We start from the raw sequence: 14,726 nt of genomic DNA, 5'->3' as shown, positions 1-14,726 counted from the left end.
CATTCCAAATTGGACATTTTAAATTGGCCATAGGTGTGAGTGTGCAAGTGATTGTATGGTGTGGAACTACCATGACAGGACTAGCCATCAGGCGGTATAAATCTTGGGTCTAGATGATTGTCGCTGTTGAAGTGACACCCCAACCCCATGCACAAAAATGCAAAAAAGGGGTTCTGGATGGATGGATGAATGAGTACATTGCCTTATCATATTAAAAATGGTTAATCCTTTTATAATCTTGTATATTGAGTCAATGTGGCAGGAAATTCAGCACAAGTGTTCCACATAATAAAATTTACTTTCTGGAAAAGAAACAATATTTAAGCTCTCAAATGTAGCATAAGCCACCTGAGTAACCTTAAACATAAACCTTATACAACTGCATAGTTAAACAAATAACATGAATATGGATTTTTTAGATGTCTTTACAAATATAGCAACATGAGCACAATGCATAAAAAGATGTACACAGAGGCTAATAATCCGACTTAACATCAACATAATTCTGTGGTAGAGGGGCGGCTCTCCTTAACAGCATGAAACATTTGAACAGATATGACAAAACCAAACAAGGAATTTCTGCATTTTCACTATTTTTGTCTTACGTCCAAGAAACAATGCACAGTGGGACAATTATTATTCCAAGATACTGAGTAGGTTAGTACAAAAAAGGGAAAAACAGCCCAATGTTCCTGGTTTATCCCTGCAAAAGCCATTTCTGCCTGCTAAGTCATGCTTTCAGTAAAAAACAAATATCATGTACCAGCTACCATCTTCAGCAGTGCAGCCAGCATCCCAGAGTCTAAGCATCCAGAATGTTGTACTATGTAAATGTATATGGTCTACAAAAACAGTAAAACCTGGGTGCTTTATAATCCTCAGCTGGAAAGAAAGAATAGCTATGTTACAACAAGGCTTTTATTCTCACTTCATTACTAAAAGGAAACTAATCTTAAAAATACTGACAATGGGAAAAGTATGAGCCAGATTTAAAAAGACTTGATTTTAGTGTAAGTGACCGCTACCATGACAGTAGGTCCTTTGGAATCTGCCTCCCATTTTAAGCCTGTTTATTGATAGTCCATACACCAAAGTAAGTCACTTACACTGAGAAGAGGGCTTTTGGAATCAAGGCAGACTTACATTGAGAGCAACACTTTTGGAATCTAGCCCATCGAAAGAGGCTGAGATATGCCCATCATTTACTATGATACCTTTCTTGGGTAACACCGTACTCTGATAAAATATATATCAGAAAGTTTTCTTCTGCTATAATAGCCCATTAGAAAGGACACTGGGTGCATTAAGTGCAAAGATACATTTTTGAACAATGTATCTGCAATGTTAAAATAAAAATGTTTACCTTACAACATACTTTGTCAGCGACTGCCTTCCATGCCACTGTTGTGCTGATTCTCACTCCTATGGCTATCTAAGGGAATCATGCTACGAAAGATGAAGGCATCATCGCACAACTGACAAGACATTAGTTACATGCATCCAACAGTTTACAGCACTGTTGTAACAGAGATACACACATGCGGATAACATGGTTACCGTGGTACTCACGGGCATAGTTTGGAGGTTATCAGTCCAATCCAGTAGGTATCTTCTTTCATGTTCTTTAAGGATATGGCTGAAAAGATCTGCCTGTGCTGATATACAAATGATGTTCAATATCTTAATACAAACTTTTAATTGCTGTACAACACAAACCCAATTACTCCAAAATGTTACATGAAGATCTCGTATTATCAAGTACAAGATTTACATATTTATTAATAAATTCTTATTTAAAACACAGACCAGTCTTTCTAACATAAATGCTCTTACTTCTATTTAGCACTTTTCCTTTATACCATGGCATAACTTGGACACTTGCAGAAGGAACTAGAAATTGCCCCCCCCCCCAATTTGGCACCTAAATGACACAGGCAGCTTGTAAATGGTCCATCTCCCTGCCCCCTGCTTGTAAATGTTACATCTCCTAAGCCCCAGCTTACACTATTAAGGGTAAAAGCATGTCAGGCTTAAAAAGACCCTAGTGGCCATTAGCTTAGTACACACCTATGAACCTATATTATTAAAGCAATGGGGACAACAAGAAAGCAATTTGCCAATGCCAATGGTACAGCTTCAGTTATGATTTTGAAAGAATTAAATGAGTTGTAAGAATTGTAAGTTAATCTTTAGCTAATGTAATATAGTTTCATAAATGACAGTTAACATTGCTGTTTTGGTAAATTGCTACTGTAATGCTATTTGAATTTGTATGAGAATAAAGAAATAAGATTTTAAGATAGAACATGTATTGATACAATGATCAACTACAGACAGAAGACCAGCTCTGCTATAAGATGTAGGTTCAATACAAGAAATTGTCGCAGGTAGTTTCTCTTTGGTTGCTCAATGTTGAAGTATTTTTTTTTTACTCAAGCATGAATACTCGGAATGTGTTTGTTCATTTGTTTTTTTTGTTTTTTTTTGCTCACTTGTAGACTTGTAGTGGAAACATGTATTGGTTTTGCCATTTCTGAGATCACATCTTAGAGAAAAAAATGTTACATTTTTATTTTTGACTGATTGCTTTTCTCTGAATAGTCTTAGTAGTGTTTCTGCATTCTTTTGTTCAAAACTCACTTTTTCTTGAGGACATGTATTTTGATAATCTGTGTGTTCCAGGTTGTGAGTTTCATGGAATTTTGTGACAGAAATTGCTTTGAGAACTATTTTGGTTCAATTCAATGAAATAGATCCCTGTAACACCACCCTGACAAAAGAACAAAGTGTGATAAGCTGATCAGTTGCCAAAAGGTGTAGGCAAATCTTTCTTTATGCTTCCATCATATGACAGTCCTGATTTATGTAATGTTTTTCTTCATGTTCCTTTCAAAATACAGTTTTATCTGCAGCTTCTGTGTCTTTCCTTAATTTGTATCAAGTATTACTGATGGAATGGAGCTAAGATGCAAATGGCTATATTGTAAAGTGCATATTAGATACTGAAAATCGTCACTTACAGAGTCGGCATCATCAAAAGGAATACAAGATGAATATCACTAACTTATCAGAAAATCCAAATTTTGTTATCAGTGGGTACTAGAACAGTTTCCAAGGAAACCTCTGATCAAACATATAACAGTCAGACTTGTGGTCTGAGGGAGGACTCTGAAACCACTTTTACTGAAAATCACATCATGTGACAGAAGAAGAAATGGAATCAACTCAGGTTTTGAACCTGCATACCAGCAAGGTCAAGTACTGTATACCCTTTCACGTCAGAATTAACACAGTCATCTCTAAGAAAGTTCAAACTCTGACCACAGTAACTGCATTTTGAGGCCGTATATTTTGACTAAGTGCAATTATTAGAGTAAGAGTTGTGCTCATCTCTTGCCTGGTTCTCCAGTACTTATCCTGCAGGCAGCAATCTGTCAAATGGCTCTTTTCCTCTTCTCCTTTTATACCTGTCCCAATTGGAGTACCACAAGGTTCCATCCTGGGTCCTCTGCTGTTTAATGTCTTTACCAATAATCTTTACACATCTTGTAAACAGTCCTCTCTCATCCAATATGCTGACGACTCAACTCTCATCTCCATCTCTGACAACATCTCTGAACTCCATATTCTAAATCAAGAAGCCTTCCTTTCCACCGAACAATGGTTATCCAATAACCTACTTATCCTGAACCCTAAAAAGACCAAACTCTTACTCTTTCTGCCCAACTCTCTCAATCACTACAAATCCACCTTTTCAATTAATTCCTCTAACAACATCACAATCGCCCCTGAAACTCACACAAAACTTCTGGGCATTATCATTGATGATGAACTAAAATTTAACCTTCACATGCTCCAGTGTATAAAAAAGACAAACCAGAAACTTGGCTTACTGTACCGCAACAAAAGATTTTTAACTGCTAATGCCAGACTCTCCCTTGCACAAGCTCTACTCCTCCCCTCCCTTCTATATGCTGCCCCAGTTCTTACCAACATCCAGACTACAACCTTGAACAAACTTACCATAAGATAACCAGATTTATCACAAATTCTCCTTACAGTTCTCATCACTGCCTTGCCCTAAACTCTCTACAGTGGCTTGAATTTCCCCAACTACTACTGCTATCTCAACTACAAATGCTACACTTCATTCTCCATAAACCTTCTTCATGTCCTGATCTCTCCTCCTTCATCTCTATCTATACTCCACCTCGGACTCGCCATACATCTAATCAACAACTACTGGACATCTATCAACCGAAAAAAACTGTAGGTAAACTACTATATAAACAGTCAGTTGCCCATGCTTGGAACAAACTTCCACTTGATATACGTTCCATCATCCACCCAGCACACTTCAAAGAAAAACTCAAACTTCATTTACTTAACTTCAAAAGTTGCCCCTGCCATGCGCAAAATTAACCCCCCACTCACATGCCATTACCAATCCCTCCCCTTTCACTCAAGTAAGTCATCAGGCCAATACTTACTAAACTCTATCAAACCATTACTGCTGAACAAATAAAAAACCTTGATGTATATATGTATATATATTGTTACTCTGTAGAACATGATGTGTACAACTTTTTGTCTAATCGATTTTTTTATGTCTTACTCTCAAGCCAAATTTCTTTAGTTACTGTAACCTGTCTCTGTATGTAGCTTTTCTCCTTAGGTCTCCACTGAAAATGGACCTCAAACCCAGTTGGACCAACCTGGTTAACAAATGTCGATACATAGATAAATAAATAAATAAATAATAAAAATATGTGGATATCCAATGAAAGTTTGGCCTGATTAGACCCATTTCTCTATTACTTGAAAAAGAACTGTTTTGTGGAACACAGCAAAACAGAATATTCACTCACAGAATGCTTAACAAGAAAGGGTACTGTTTACTTCAAAAGAGCACCCAGTTCACCAATTCAAAGTGGGCACATATATATAGTGGGGCTTACCTAGTTAACAAATGAATAAAATAAAACAAAAAAAGCTTTCTTCCCTGTTGCCTGCTTACGGATCATTTCTCTACATACAAAGGAAGCATGTCCTCAACTCCAAAATCATAAGAAAACAATGTCTCTCTCTGTCTCTATGAGATCACAGGCATGGTCATACAAACTGAAATGAATGTGGGTACTTTTACCCCTTGCTGAAAATATACTGTTTTGTTTTTCACTCTTCAGCTTACATATATCCTCTACTTTAAATATCCATTTGTAAGACAGCTGTTGTTGTGTCTTTCGGCTTTTCCCAGTTAGGGGTCGCCACAGCCGAACTCCGGTCCGCTAATGATTGGCAGTTGATTTTTACGTACCGAGTTGCCAGCCCTGACGCACAACCTTCAACGAAGGAACGCCCATTCACGTATGTCTCCATGCAGAAGACGCTCTAGCTGAGAGTCGAACCAAGCAGTGTCTTGCTGTGAGGCGACAACGCTACCACAGCACCACCACCGCGAATTTTCAGTTAAGAAACAATGAAGATAATTATTCTTTTTAGCAGTGGCCTCATAATAAAAAAGGACTATTTTTCTGACTGTAAAACAGCTCTTTTGCAGGTAACATAATTCCCAATTTGATTAATGATTCTTAAAGAATTCTGCTAGATTATTTAAAGCAAACTCATTTTAGAATTCTCTCTCTGGAACTAAACAGTATCATTTTGCATGCCTTCCCCAAAACAGTTTTCATCTGTGTTTCTGTGCACCATTACTATGAGTGGCTGATCATGTAGTGAGTCTTACCTTTGTTCAATAGCAAGAAGGTTGGGTAGTGGGTTCTACTCCCACACTTCATGCTTGTAATTGTTTTCAATTACTGACACTCTAGTGCAGCATGATGGGGGATGCTGCACTCCTGTTGCACTGTCCTTCATGACAAACATTAAGTGAGGTCCCATCTTTCTGATCTGCATTATCTCAAGCAGATATTAAGCATGTTACCTGCAAAAGGGCTGTTTTACAGCACTAAATCTAGGAGTATGGCAATTTTCTTTAATACCCTGACTACATTTCCTGTAATCATTGGAGCTTATGCTGCACACTTATTTGTTGCAGTATGCTCACAGGCCACCAAGTGGTGGAGAGCAGGCAACAAAACTAAAATTCAGTTTGGTACGGACAATAATAGTACACTGGGACTACTCTAATTCCCTGACTATTCCATACAAACAGAGGGCTGCCTTGTGGGTTCCCTTGTCTGGGTGATTATTGTAGTCATGTGTTTCAGATAACAGATCAGAGGGCCATCGGACCGAAAAATTAAATACAGGTTGATTTCTCTCCAGAACCTTTGGGGTTTGGCTAAAAGTGAGATTTGTTTGTTTTGGTACTGGTTGCTTTTGAATCTGTGAATGGATGTCTTGGCTAGGTGGCATAGTGAGGTATATCTGGCTTGGGAATCTGTGCAGGGGTTGCATTTCCAATTATACCATGCTTCATCATGCAATTTAAGGAGGTGTTTGAGTTCATTAAACACCCGGTCATGTTTATGAGGTTGAAGTAGATTTTGTTCTATGGAAACAAATCTGTTTTACAAGTGCAGTAGGGTATTGGTAAAGTTGTTGGGGTGTTTTATGGCAGGTATGTGAGACCAATCAAAGGTGCCAAAGTTGTTTTCAAGATTAGAGCTACCCTGAATGGTTTTGATTCTGAAGGTGGTAAGTCTAGGTTTTTATTTTAATGTTAGATTATGTACTGAGAAACTTATGAGACAGTGATCGGTGAAGGAGGGTGCACATTTGGTGAAATTAGATATCATTATATGATTATTAGTTATTACAACATCTAGTAAGGTGTGCTTATTGGCTTGAGGGCTTAGTCTAGTGGCTCAGAATTGATCTTAGTAAGACTTAACCTGACCAGGAGTTCTGACATATCAATGGCTTTTGGTCTTAAGCAGTTAAGGCTGAAGTCTCCAAGAATGATTAGGTTTCGGTTTTGGGGAGTTTTGGGATATATTGGTTGAATGAGGCTATTGAATTTTTGTAATGATGCTATATATGCACTGGCTAGAACAAGGGATTTTTGGTTGTTTGCTTTAAAATTTAGAAGGATCCATTTAGGATTCTGAGTTTCTGTTAGTTGTGTAAAGATTATGGAGGTTAAAGTTGTCTTTGAAGAAAATGAATGCCCCTCCCCAGGTTTTTCACCTGGTCTGTAATTGTTTAGATTATATAGCTTGGTATGAGGTGGTGTAGACTAGGGGTATCAGGTTTCAGCCATTTTCTGTAATAGGTATTACGTCAAGATTATGTTGTATGGAACGGCACTGATTTGGTCGATTTTGTTCTTGACGCTGTGGGCGTTAAAGAGGGAGCAGGTAGTAAGCCGCTGCTTATTTATTTGAGTTGAGGTTTATTGTTAAATGATCCTAGACTGGGCTCATTGTTGCCTCCTAGCAGAAGTATAAAGACAATGGGACTGTTTTTGAAATTTATAGTTTTGGGTATGATTGGGGTTTTTTACCAAAATTAGAGATGATGGGATACTGGAATATTGATATGTTTGATGTATGTGTTTGCTATTTAGCTTGATTTACCAAATGTTATAGTCAACAAATGGCATATGTCATTGGGCAGTAATGATTTGTCAAAGATTTGGGACAAAATCTCCAAGATTAGCTAACTGAAATCCTCCTAATTTAAACATTTCTGTATACAAAAAGATTAATTTGGTACCAGACGATGACAGAAAACCCTGAGGTATGTTTCTGTGTGGCTTCTCTAAGTTTTGCATATTTAAACATTTTGGACCATTTTAAATCTCAGTCATATTGGCATGGTTTGTGGAAGTAAGGGCATTATGATTGCAACACTAGAGGCATTGTTTATTTGGGAAGGTACAATGACTGTAACATTTTTCTATATGAGTAAAACTATGCAAAAGATGTCACAAGGCATCTATGAACCTCTGTATACTTATCAAATCTAAAAATAAAAACAGCTTTTCTGATGACATTCAGGGATATAGCCCTGACTATGGCCCAGGCAACCCAGGTTCAATTAGATTTAAATGGATTGGCAGGCCCATCCAAGTTGGGACAGCATTTATTGATGATGGTCCCTAAAGAGAGTTGTGGTCCAAAGAGAGGATTTGCCCTCAGACACATGTTCACAGGAACACAGGAAGAGGGGAGTGGGTAGATCATATTTAACCTCCTCAGCTAGAAGATGGATAGCAGACACCCAGAGTACCCCTTTTTCACTGGCCCCAGTGTAAAATTCAAGCATTGGACCAGGAAGTGAATTGGAGTAGCAGTAGACCAAGAGCAGAACATTGGGATTGGGATGGTTGCCAGAATAACAGTAAGGGGATCTCAAAAATGAGAATATCCGTATTTGTGATGGTTAAAGAAAATGTTCTAATGCTAAGAAATGTTTTGCAAATAGCACAGTTTAACTTAGACCAAATGGGGATGATTTAACTAATTAGACAGAAAATAAAGAAATGTTGTGGCAAATAAAGATTAATGCAAGCCACCACAGACTAAATGAGATTATGAGTATAATAAGTGTCATAAAGAAAAGCTAACATTTGTGCATATTTATTTTGTGTAAGTTGTTTTTATTCATGTATCATTTATACAGTAAATTTTCATGTTGTGTGCTGTATTACATCCTTGAATTTTTACAGTCTATGTTATATGGACCTGATTGGTCATAGAATATATATATATATATATATATATATATATATATATATATATATATATAAAGAGAGAGATCGATTAGATAGATAGATAGATAGATAGATAGATATAGATATATGTTTGTATCATGAAATACTGCACACTTCAGAGAGTGAATGAAAAAGAGCAACCATTTTAGATTAAAATGAAAATGATAAAATGATCAAAAACAAGAAACAATTCCAAGAAAAATATACTTTGTGCCAAGCCCCCCTGCATCTCCACACCACCTACTAATTATGTAAACCACCTCTGAGATCACACAACAGCAAGGTAAGGGAAAATGCCCATACCCTGCTATAAAGCATCTTTCATGGAAAGCAGACAGGCTGAAAAACAAGCAAGAATGAGTGATACAATGCATATGTATCTCTTAAAATGTTGACTAACATCTGGTTTTGTTCTGAATTATCTGATACAGATGTGAGACAATATCATTCAAAAATTTCATAGTAAAAAAATGGTATTATAGGACTATTTTAACAATGTATACATTCGTTAACCAACTAAGCCTGTTGGGCACAAGGTGTTCCTTTTCATGGCTGATCCAGAAAACTCTCTGGTTAAGTGACATGCTCAAAGTCACACAGTAGGCAAGCAGAGGTGGACCCTGTACTCCTGGTTATAAGAATCAATTCATTAACAGCTCAGAGCCATAATTCTCCACACTAACTGCAAGTTTTTCTTGGTTTATTGATCTTCTTCACTCTTTTTACCATTTCATGTTCTTTTGTGATTTTTTGTAGCATCTGCTGGCATGGCAGATTCATAAACCAGTCCATATCATGTCTTTGAAATAAGTTCCTTCTGTACTTACATATTGCAACCAGATTCTAAACGACTCATTGTTGATGTATTCTGGCAGCCCTTCAAGCTATCATTTTGTTTGGATAAGAAAATCCATCTTTTTTAGGATGCAATGTTTAGAACACAAATTAAATAACAAGCTCTAATGAAAACTGACAAAACTAATCCGCTTGACTGTTTCTTCTTTTGTGGTGTAAATCTGACACCGATGACTGCAAGTAAAACTGCTATAGTGTGAGCTGGATGTAAATGGTCTGCGGATAGTAGTCGAAGTACCACATTTAAACATGGAAGGCTGACTGATTTTATTTTTTTCCCCTTCTAACATCGTACAGGTGCCTGGAGCCTCGAGACAAAGATGGAGTTTGAGCATATTGGGCTTTGTGGTTTAAAAACACATCCTTTTTGCTTATTACTGTGATGTAGTGCTTACATTGAATTACTTTTGTTGTATATTCTATACTGCTTAACGGTGAATTATTTTCTAGTATATTACTTTCTCTGCTATCCTTGCACTTGTAACATTGCAGCGGCTTGGTTGCTGAGGTTATTCATTTTCTCCCTGTAATAAAAGACCTGGCATGCTGTTAGGGCTTGGAAAACGCTTGACTGTTTCTTCTTCTAGTGTAAATCTGACAGTGATCACTGTCAATATAGATTGAAAACAGTCTTTTTCTTTGCAGTTTGAATCTTAACTAGCAGAATACATTTGGCGCAAAGCTCAAGCTGCAAAGAAAAAAAGACTGTTTTGAATATATATTCACAGTGATAGCCGTAAGATTTCCACCATAGAACAAGAAACAGTCAAGCCACCGGCATGTTCAATTTATTGCTGTGGTGAGGTTTAACTCACTAGAGTGAGTGGCTCGCGGTGACTTGGATTTCTTTAGGTGGAGCATGTCCATCAATTCTGAGTTGGACATGGCTTTGTAAGTCAGGCAGAGATCACCTCTGAGTAAGCAATATGCCACTGAGTACAGCCGGAGTTTTTCCAGTCGGGACATATGTTTGAGGCCAGTAATCCTCTTGGTGAGGTATTTTTGTGGTCTTTCCAGCTGTTGGAAGTGTCTTGTGAGGTACATCCCAAATGGAGCATTGTACTCTATGATGGGTCTGATGAGTGACAAGTAGAGGGAAATTATAACCTCTTTATTTCTAGATGCGAACCCTTTAGTAATTAAATGGGCTACATAGAAGGATTTCCTAACTACTTTGGCAATATGATTGTCAAAGGAGAAATTACTGTCTACCTGGATCCCCAGATCTCTTATTACCTCTTCTGTATTAAGGGGGCTGCCACCTATGTGGTAATTCATGGGTGTTTTGTTTTTCCTAAATGGGATGACTATGTATTTTTTGGCATTTAGCTTGAGACCATGGCTTTGACACCAGGTGTCCATCTCAGTAAGGCCCTTTTGGAGAATGTCCGTGTCAGCCTGAGAGTCAATTATGGCTCCCAGTTTACAGTCATTGGCGAACTTCGTTAGCCATAGTCCTCCTGTGTTTGCCTGTACTTCTGAGAAGTATATGCTGAACAGTAGGGGTCACAGGACCGAGCCTTGTGGGACACCACTTGTGACTGGTTTAGAGTCGGACCTGGAGCCCGTTATTCTTACCGTATAAGTTTTGTCTGTAAGCCAGTTGGCAACCCATCTCGTGACATAGGGGTTTGTGCTCAGGCTGGTGAGGTTTTCTATAATTCTCGAGTGGGGAATGGTGTCAAAAGCATTGTCGAGGTCAAGGTAGGCTGTGTGAACCACCTTCCCCTCATCTATGGCCTTGGTGACTGTCTCGAAGAAGTCAACCAGGTTTAGTAGGCATGATCTGCCCTGAACAAAGCCAAACTTGGTCAGGTCAAGTGTTTGGAGGTTCCCAATGTCTTTGTTAATGAGTCTCATGATGATGCACTCTATAGCCTTGCAGACCAAGCTAGTCAGGCTTATGGGGAGATAGTTACCAGCATCAGTTGTGGTCCCTCCTTTGTGGAGCGGAATAACTGTTGCTGTGCACCATTCTATGGGCATGTAGCCTGTGGAGAGGCTGAGGTTGAACAGTGTGTTTAAGTGGGGGGTTAGTTTGTTCTGTAGTTCATGCAACACGCAGCCTGGGACACCATCTGGCCCCATTGATGCTGTGCTTTTGACTTTTGAAAGGGCTGTTTTCACATGTGCGTTTGTGATTTCTGGGACACTACACTTTTCCGGTATTGATGAGGGCCCTTTTGGGGGTGAAGTTTGCACTGAATCTATCTGCCAGGATGTTGGCAATATCAGTAGGTTCAGTATATTTTGTGCTATTTTGCAGTAGCTCAGAGCATATCTGTGTGTTGCCACTTATATTCTTGACATAGCTAAAGAAGGCATTGTGGTTATCTTTCAAATCCTTGGCTATTTTTCTTTCAAAGTTAGCCTTGGATGATTTTATGAGGGACCTTAGTTTCTTACTGATACTGATCGGGAATGTCTTTCCTTCTTGGGATTTGCTTTTTTCTGAACTAGTTTCCTCCTTCTATTGTATAGCCTGTTTATGGCAGGGGTCCACCAGACTGGCTTCCTTCTCTTAGGGGAGTGAGCCTTGGTTTTGCTAGGGATGGCATGATCCATGCATCTTTGTAGGTGCTCATAGAGTGGATTTGTAAAGGTTCCGGCATCTTGGACACTGGTATCCTTTACTGTGGGGTCTGTAAAACTTACCACCTCTGTCTTAAGTAAGATGAAGTTTGCTATAGAAATGTTTTTCACTGTGGTTTCCTTGGTTGGGGGTGGTGGTGTGGTGTAGACATCCAGAGTGATTAGTTTATGGTCTGATCTAACCAGTGACGGGTTGACCATGGCAATTGCTTCTTTGTACATCTTTGTATTTCTTTGTTCTTTGCCTGTCCACAAGCCAATCAAATCTGCTGGGCACTGTCTGTACTCACATCAGGTTGCTAAGGCCTAGAACTCCTTATCTCTGTACATCAGGTCAGTGCCCTCCCTCCCATCCTTCAAAATCATTCTGAAAGACTTCCTAGACAAAAGTTTTCTCAGTTCTTGCTCAGCACCAGGACCAACTATATCCCTAAATGTGGATGAATACCTAGTCGAACCTGAAATGTCCTTACTCTCCATTTTCACTCAGTTCCTTAATTCTACCTATTTCTCTCCCCCCTGGCTTTCTCTCTAAATATCTAACTCAAACAACACAGCAATACACAAGGATCAACTGCAGGTGTGCACAACCCACACATAATCACATGAAATCCAAATGAAAAGGACAACACATCACACAAATACTGACACCCAATAGTGTTTGATATTTATTAATTTTTAATGTTTCTGGAATTCTTTGGTGCAACAAAATATCACACACTATTGGATGTCAATATTTGTGTGTGGTGCTCGTCTTTTCTTTTAGATTTGTCTGATTTTCTCTCACTTAGTATTGCAATTCCTGTTTTATTTATACTAAATTACCTTTAATTTCTCTATAAACTGGCTAAAATTTCCATTCTCATATAACTCATATCTTTTCTTAAAAAATGTTTTCATATTACCCAGGGATTCAATGAACTGTGTACTTTTACCCTTAGCTTTAACCGCAGCGCACCTTGCATATTCATGAAGGCACGCTGCTACTAAGGCTAAATGGGCACGAACACTACTGAGTGCAGGGGCGTGTTTAATAGTACACGCACATCTAACACACCCCCTGCACTCAGAAAGTGCCATGCAGCACCTTTTAAAAGCATTTCAGTTTCCGCAGACACTGAAATCAAATAAAATCAGTAAAACAGTGTCCGTGGACACTGAAATAGATAGGGGAGCAAGAAATAAATGCAGGGTGTGGGTGACAGGTTTTGTCATACACCCCCTACATTGTCAGAGTGCTGTACAGCACTTTGCAAATGCTGTCAGTGTCCGCAGACACTGAAAGCAGGAAGTCCAGATAGGAAGCAATGCGGGGGGGGGGTGACATTTACTTTCACACACACCCTGCATTTTCAAAGTGCCATACGGCACTTTGCAAGTGCTTTCAGTGTCCATGGACACTGAAAGCACACATCCCAATAGGAAGCAATGCAGGGAGTGTGTGACAGGTATTGTCACACACACCCTACATTGTCAAAGTGCCGTACAGCCATACCCCTCAACTGTACAAATTTCTGCAGAATGCCCAGATGCCTGCCTCACATACTTCTCAACCTGCTAGAGCAAGAAAGCTGTACAAAGCCATACATAATGGGGGGGACAAAGGCCCAAATATAGGGACACTTTTCAAATATTGCACTTACAAACTCAGACAGTTGATAGAATAAAAGGATTGCATTAGCATGGATTTCCTGAAGGGTATGAAGTCTGAAACCCAAATGTCTGTCATTATGTTCTGACTTAAACCCCGAGTGATTTGCCAATGATTTGCTAGAAAACCACAGTCACACTTTCCAAGTTTGTAAGCACAATAATTTAAATCTGTCCCCATGTGTCCCCTTACAGTTTCCCTTATTGTGACTGACAAGGAGTACAGACACATGTATTATTATTTTTTTTCCATTCTCAGGTATGTTTAAGCATAGATGAGCATGTTATGGCCCTCTTCTCAGCATTGCTTAAACATACTATAGGAGATAAATAAAAATATACAACTAAAATCCTAACACTGTGATAGCATAGTGGCTAGAGTCCTGGCTTTGCATGCAGGCATTCACGGTTTGACTGCCAAGACAGGCACTTTATTTTTACATGGGAAAGCAGTGTTAAAATTATTATTTTAATTTTAAATTATGTAGTAATTGATATTTGTCAACCAGGGTAGTGTAGCTGGTCTAAAATAGAAGTGTGAGTGCATATAACATGTGAAATCTCCCATGTATACACAAGTGTCCCATATAGTATAGTCACACCCCACCGTAATATAATAAAAGCTCATAGAGGGACGTCATGTACAATAAATCATATACACTTACTAATATGTCAGTAATGATTAATTAAGTCATTATACTATTTCCTAAAAATGAAAAGTGAGCAATGGTTAGCAGTGCTCAGCTATGCCCAGCTGGTTTAAGCATTGCTTAGATGTAAATGCTAAGTAGCAGTCAGCTCAGCTAAGTGGATTTGTGCACTGTTAAGCAGTGCTCAGCAATTGTTCCTTTAAGCATTGCTCAAATCGGCTTAGCGGGTTTGCGCACCACTTAGCTGAACTCAGCATTTTCAAAATGGTCCAATGACAGAAAAGGGTGGGAATATAGCC

This window comes from Protopterus annectens, chromosome 11.part0 (assembly GCF_019279795.1).
Source record: "Protopterus annectens isolate FY-2018-M chromosome 11.part0, PAN1.0, whole genome shotgun sequence".
In the NCBI taxonomy this organism is placed as follows: Eukaryota; Metazoa; Chordata; order Ceratodontiformes; family Protopteridae; genus Protopterus; species Protopterus annectens.
Note: the sequence above shows the minus strand (reverse complement) of the source record.